Source organism: Oryctolagus cuniculus, chromosome 1, assembly GCF_964237555.1.
Source record: "Oryctolagus cuniculus chromosome 1, mOryCun1.1, whole genome shotgun sequence".
Classification (NCBI taxonomy): domain Eukaryota; kingdom Metazoa; phylum Chordata; class Mammalia; order Lagomorpha; family Leporidae; genus Oryctolagus; species Oryctolagus cuniculus.
The window spans coordinates 130,207,861-130,215,180 of NC_091432.1; the positions used below are offsets into that span (position 1 = coordinate 130,207,861).

General features: G+C 45.0%; 1 pseudogene; it reads right to left on the reverse strand.

Annotated features, from left to right (window-relative positions):
• Window positions 1-1,806: 1,806 nt before the first annotated feature.
• LOC100357783 (palmitoyltransferase ZDHHC5 pseudogene) lies at window positions 1,807-4,451 on the reverse strand (annotated as a pseudogene).
• Window positions 4,452-7,320: the final 2,869 nt, after the last annotated feature.

Sequence of the window (7,320 nt, forward strand, 5' to 3'; positions counted from 1 at the left end):
CCTTCTATCATTTCCTTCAGTAGGCTCCTGAACTTCCATGCAAACACCATTATTCATAGGTCATTCAAAACACCAGCAGCAGTGAGTGTCAGCCAAAATATGAAAAGAGAATGGAAGATGTTTTCACTAAGGTTAAAATTATGTTCTGTGTATTAAATACCATGAATCAGAATCAGCCTTTTGAGTTTTCTTTCACAGGAAAATTGTTCAAAATTATAGCTTTAAGAAGCTGGCACTGAGTCATAGCTGGTAAAACCACTGCCTGCATTGCCATTATCTCATATGGGCACTGGTTTGAGTCTCGACTGCTCCGCTTCTGACCTAGCTCTGCTGTGGCCTGGGAAGGCAGTAGAAGACGGCCCAAGTGCTTGGGCACCTGCACACATGTGGGAGACCCAGAAGAAACTCCTGGCTCCTGACTTTGGATTGGCCCCATTCCAGCAGTTGTAACCATTTGGGGGAGGTAAACCAGCCAATTGAAGACCTCTCTCTCTCTTTGCCTCTGCCTCTTTGTAACTCTTCCTTTCAAATAAATAAAAAAAATCTTTTTTTTAAAAAAAAGGCTGCTGTTGAACACTCCCAAATGGAGGAATTGTTACAGCAACTTCAAATGGTTTCATTTGCCTGAGATACAGCAAGTCAATCACTGACTCTGGGGTAGTTAAAAAAAATTATAGCTTTAATTATATAGTATCTCAGTTTCTTCAGACATCTAGGTATTGCTGTTAAGTATAAACTGGGTAAAGCAAATTAGATAAATGTTTCTAAATATAAACTTAAGTACTCTTCTTTTTTTGTTTGCTGATAGATCAGGATTTTTCTCATTTGTCAGTTTAAAATGGCTAATCAGAATAAAAAAATGAAAGGGACTCTGTGAAGAGGCTGTGGTCTCCCCTATTTAGAGATTAGAACCCAGGTATCTACCCTACCCAGCACCATACTAAGGTGGGCTGAGGGGTAACTCCCAAGGGACATTTGGAAGGGCCTAGGCCTGCCACTCCTTTCCTTTATTCTGTTTTTGGCATGTGATAAAAATTATTGCAATTTGGATTTTTCTCTCCTGTCCTTGGACTTTAAAATCATCTTACCTGTAGGCTAGAGGAAGCTCTGAGGGGCTCACTTAAGAAAGCCACCCTAATCCCTCTCTCCCAAGAAGTGTGTGGGGGGGTTTCTAATAGTGTTTCAAATGAGGCCAGATGCTTTTCCTGATCCCCCTCCTACCACCACCACCAATGTCATAGAGCTGTGATCCCTTTCCTGGGAAACTAAATGCCAATAAGCCTACAAAACTAACTTTCCAAAAGTCCTTTCCTCTTTTAACCAAGAGCTCAGACTCACCTCTCCCCAGGTTTCTTTCCTGATCACTTAGCACCAACAGGGGGTTCTACTACTTCCTTAGTCGGTAACAGACAAGAGAGGGAACCATGGGGGAAAGGAATACGGTGTCTCCCCTCTTTTCCTGATGGTCTGAGGACCAGGAACAGTAAGATCCTACTTCTTATACATATCCAACCCTCATTTTTCCATCCCAGGATAGATATATAAAATTTCCTTGATATTTACGCACATACCTGGTAATGCAGAAGAGGAAAAAATAGAATCTGTAACAATAATAAAAAATTATTTCTGGTTTAAAATATGATCTGGTTCTCTCCAGGGCAAGCAATTGCACAAATGTCCACTGAGTCAGGTCCAGGGATTAGGGAAGGAAGATCTTAAAAGGTAAAAGGGGGGAGTTACTACCCCAGCTCAGGGCCCCAACTCTCCAACTCTGTTGCATTTTATAAAACACTCATCCTCTGGGAATCAGTGTTTTAAAAAATGTCCATGCAGGGGAAGGGAGCCTTTTGAGGGAAGGAAAGTGGCTACCTGGGGCCCTTTGTTGAAGGCACCAAAAGGGTAGAAGGTAGGGGAAGGGGAGGGGCTGAAGGCTCACACCATAAGCTCATAGGTGGTACCACCCACTCCTGATACTTTCTTGACTCCTCCCCTTGTGGGGCCAGGGAAGGCTGAGCATGTGCTCTTGGGTTGCCCGTTGGATTTGCTGTGAGCGGTCTTGAGCTGTACTTCACCTTTAGGCATCTGTAGTGGCTGAAAGTCCACTTCCTCTGTCTTAGAGACACCAGGTGGGGCTTTTTGGCTGCTGTAAGATGTTGAATGGCCCAGATATGGGGTGATTGGACCTGGTTCAGGGGACCCTAGTCCCCGGGCCATTAGCCTTTCTGGCTTCCCAAAATGTGGGAAAGCTGGGTGTCCAAGTGGAGTCTTGCCCAATGGTGATCCCTTCGAATCATCTGAGAAGGAACTTGTATGAGGGCATTGCCTGAGCCAGCTGTTGATTGAATGCCTGAGTTTCCCAATCTTGGTTCTTACTCATGGCCTGGGAGAGGGGGTGACTGGTGCAGCAGCTTCTCTCATTCTTGGAGGAAGGCCACAATATGGCACCACAGATTGTAATAACGGACTGGTGAGGGCTCTCATGTTGGGCCTATTGGCACCAAATGTGGATGCCTCTTGGCTTCCCATTGTTGGGCCAGGCGGGCTGACAGGAAGGGAGAGGTATAGCTTAAAGCCAGGTCTGCCTCAGGCCCTGCCTGCACTGATTTGAAATCAGGGCTGTCTGAAGAAGAGAGCAGGCTGTCATAAGACAGGCTTCCATTGCATGCCTGGTTGGCTAGGCTCTTAAAGGAGGTGGAAGTGATGCCTTCTCAATGAATGGACTGCAACTGGTCCAGCACAAAACCTGTTCTCTGGGCTGACTTGAGGCTGGAGGAACAAAAGTCACTGGAAAGTGGGTTGAAGTGAAAGCTTTTGCCAAAGGTGGGAGAACAGAAGCTCTCTGGTTCCAAGCTGGGCTCTGAGTGGTAACTGGGATGATGGCTGCTCTCTGCAGTTGAGGATGGGCTCCTTCAAACTGTCCCCATGACAAACTTGGTGCTGGAGGAATGAGGCAGGGCAGCTGATGTACTGCTGCTACTATAACCTGGCCGATACTTGTACATGGTTGGTGTGGGAGGGCTGTCCTTGCCCAAAAGGCTGCTATATCCATTAGTAGCCAGGCTGAGGTGTGTTTGCAGTCCCATGTAACTGCTCAGGTCTGGCGTAGGAGGAGGCCAGGGTTTGGCATTTGCAGACTGGCTCTCTGTTATTTCCAAGCTTCCCTTAGACTTAGTTCTCCTGAGCTCTCCCTGGATGCCATTATCCATGATCGTTACAGTAATCTGACATCTGACACTTCTGGCTGAAGGAAGGGAGGTCTGATTACAATTGTCTTCTTTTTTTGGTCTTTCCAAATATCTGGGTGCTGAGGAATTGCAAATTACACAGCCAACATTGTTACAGCAGCCAATGGTGAAGGGGTTCACACCTCCCCGGAATTTACCCATAACCTTTTCATTGGCTGTGCGTCCCCAGGCCACCAACACCACATGAAACCCTGTGAGGCCAGCTACAGGGATGAAGAATAGGCCAGCCACATACATCACTCCATTGTGACAGCTGTGAAGACCCCTGAGAGCTCCTCTATGTGGTAGAGGACACAAAGGAAGCCAAGGCCAAATACACCCTTAGAGTGGGCTGTCAAGGAAAGGAAGAAGAGGAAGAAATAACGGTAGTTCCAATGACCAATACAGTTGTTCACCCAGGGGCAGGGATGATCAAATTCCTCCACACAATTATCACAGACACTGTGTGGGAATGCCGAGGACAGTAGAAGTGGCTGGTGGCACACCCTTTCATGAGCACCTCGATGCCCTTCATCTCCACTGCTTTGTAAAGGGGAGCTTGAAAATCTTCCTTGTCCTCATCTTCCTCAGCTCAGGGGAAAATGCCTGGGTCCATGAAGGTGGCCCTACTGTAACTGGCCAGAACAAAGAGAAACATAAATTCATTGTAGATGGGCACTGCAGGTGACACATTCAGGCTTAATCCTGGACACGTACAAGCAAAGAGTGTGGTAGCTCTCTTTAAGAAGATAGCGGCTGCTGAGGCCAGGAAATGTTTCTGGGTTTGTCTCTTTCCAGACTCTGCAGGCATGTTGGAGCTCTGAAGGGAGATCTGCCCTGCCGCATAGCCCAGGCCCACACAGCGGCAGAATGGACAAGACAATGGGATAAGGGAACCAACAGAGAAGAGTACAGAAAAAAAAGGGAAAATAAAAATTTAGAATTATCATCCTTCCCCCTCCCGAATAAAATTGAAGGTAAAAATATCTCAAATGAAGGAAAGCAGAAGAGGAGATTAAGAAACACAACTTGGGGGCTGGTGCTGTGGTGTAGCAGGTAAAACCACCACCTGCAGTGCCAGCATCCCATATAGACACTGGTTTGAGTCCTGGCTGCCCCACTTCTGATCCAGCTCTCTGCTATGGCCTGGGAAAGCAGTACAAGATGGCCCAAGTCCTTGGGCCCCTGCACCTGCATGGGAGACCTAGAAGAAGCTCTTGGCTTCTGGCTTCGGATTGGCACAGCTCCAGCCATTGTAGCCAATTGGGGAGTGAACCAGCAGATGAAAGACCTCTCTCTCTCTCTCTGCCTCTCCTCTCTCTGTGTAACTTTGACTTTCAAATAAATAAATAAATCTTAAAAAAAGAAACAAAAGTTTAACAGCTTAAAAATTGGAGACAAACAGTAGGTTGCACACATGCAAATGGCTGCAGGTAGAGAACATGGGCAGTCAGACAGATCAAGGTACTGCTCATGGACGGAGGCAGGTCTTCAAAAAAAAAAAACAGAGAAAATATCAAAGCAGGACAGAAAATTCTGAGCAAGGAAAAATTCCTGAGGAGATACTCTATTACCTCCACAACTACCACACTTCCACAAAATGAGAGCAGCACCTAAAAGAGGTGTGTACTGTGCATTTCTATCCACGAAGGAGCCTGCAGCCCCTTCCAGCTTGAAAGAAGAGCTGTTTTTACTGTAGTCCTTGTCAGTTTTAGTCAGTCTTCTCAATGCCACCACTCCCACACCTTGACTTCACCAGGGTTTGTAGTCTGCAATAGCTGTTTAATGTTATTTTTCTCTTGATGGCTAATGCTGGAGTACAGCTGTTACAAGCTGAGTGGTAAATACTTTTCTTTGAAGAAGAGGGAAAACACAGAGAGAGCAAGCTTGTCTGTCTTCAATCTCTTCTTGCATTCCCAAGCCCTTCAAGGGCCCCGTTTCCTATAGAGTTCATGCAAAACTGAAAGAAAACTTAAAATCCTTGAAGCTATTTCTTCCCAATAAGCAGAATAAGACAAGAAATACTTTAAAAAATAACTTGAAATGAAAGTACAGTTCCAAAGATGTCCCTGTCTCCAGGTTAGTCAATGTGTCTGGTCTTTCTTCTTGGGCTTTCCAGACACAGAGTTCAACTGGGTTTGGTGCCTCACCCTTGGAGCGGCACCCATCACCACCACCGTCATTGTCACTGCAACCTTCCGGCGGTGCTGTGACCCTAGGTTAGGCACACCCGGCACAGAAGCCTAACACTGCTTCTCAGCCCCTCCTTTTATATTTGGTTCACCCAGCAAATTTACATAAGGGACTGAGCATTCAACACCTTGCTAATGGCCTTGCAAAAGCAGAGGAAGATGACCCAAGTACATGTGCCCCTGGCTGATGCAGCCACCTGGGAAAGTGAACCAGCGCAGCAGATGGAAGATCTCTCTCTCTCTCTCTCTCTCTTTCTCTCTGTGTGTGTGTGTGTTAACTATTAAGTAAGCAAATGAATAAATAAAACAAATGCCTACAACCTTCTCTCCTTTCATCCTTAAAATACCCCCACATTACCCCCACAAATTTCACCAAGCAGTTTGAATTGTCATTGTTCCTTTTCCCTAAGGATGGAGGAATAACAAAAAATAAAAACATCTAAAACAAAACCCATATAGAACAAAAGCAGGACCAAGCATCTTCTCTGTCTCCCTTAAACCAAGGCATCCTTACCCATACTGTACCAAAAATAATTCACTGAATTGAGGGAGTGACACAGCTGTCCTGACAAGTCTCTAATCACTGCACAGAGAAGTCATCTGTTTCTCCAACAGAAAAACAGAAAAAACCCTGCTGGCCAATATTGTCTGGATGGGTTTATTTATGGGAGTTCCACATCTAGGTAAGGAAATATCCCAGTCTGGGAAAAGCAAATAACTACCAACTGTATGTAAGCTCTCAGATTAACTGAAGCCCACCTGAACACCATTAAAATTTCCTTAAGAACATGCCATCTTCATCAATAAGATGAAGGTCAAAAGCACCACAAACCAATCAGGAACTTGGACACAAGCTGAACATGCACCTGTCACCTCTAAATTCAATCTATAAGAATGTTTGCCTCTAACTTCTTGGGAAGCCCTGGAGTTAAGCTCCTTGCTCTGGGCTTTAAAATAAATGCTTCTTTACTCCACCACACCAAAGTCAGCGATTGGCTTACTGTGTGTTGGGCAAGTATATACAGGTTAGGGGTTCTATAGGAACACCACCAACCAGATTGGTGGCATGTCCTGCAATAAGGGCAGAGATGGGACTTGAACCCAGGCATGCTGACATAAAAGCTAGGCTTCTCAAGGAGTGCTCCAATCATTATGCCAAATCCCATTCCCTTATATTTTTAAACTAAATTTTTCTTTGAATTCCAGATAAATCGAAGAGGACAGTAGAGATCACCCATCTGCTGGTTTAGTCCCCAAATGCCCACAATAGTTGGAGCTTAGTGAGGCCAAAGTGAGGCACCAAGAACTCATTCTAGGGCTCTCTCATGGATGGCATGCATCTAAGTACTTTAACCAGAAGGGTGACCATTAGAAGGATGATGGAATTAGGAGAAGAGCCAGGACTCTATTCTAGGCACTCTTGTAGGTGTTGTGGGTGTCCCAAGTGGCAACATAACTTCTGTAACAAATTCCACCCAGGCTAATAATTCCCTCTACTGAAAGTAAGGAAAACTGACATTTCTTTGACAAAAATTTGGAAAACCTCATAAATGAAAAGATACTCCCAGGAGTTATCTTAAAAGTTATTTAAAAGTTTGCTTTTAATAAATACAGGAAAGTAAGAAGTTAAAACATTAAGGTTTATGTACAAATAACATATCTTAGCTTGACATAAATTTTCTTATATTTTTAAAGTTTTTTTTTGAATGGCAAAGTTACAGAAAGAGTCATAAAGAGAGAGATCTCCCATCTGCTGGCTCACTCCCCAAATGGTCAAAATGGCCTGGGCTGGGCAGGTCTGAAGGCAGGAGTCAGGAGCTTCATCAGGGTCTTCCATGTGTGTGGCATGGCCCAAGCAGTTGGGCCATCCTCTGTTGTTTTTCCAGGTACATTAGCAGAGAGCA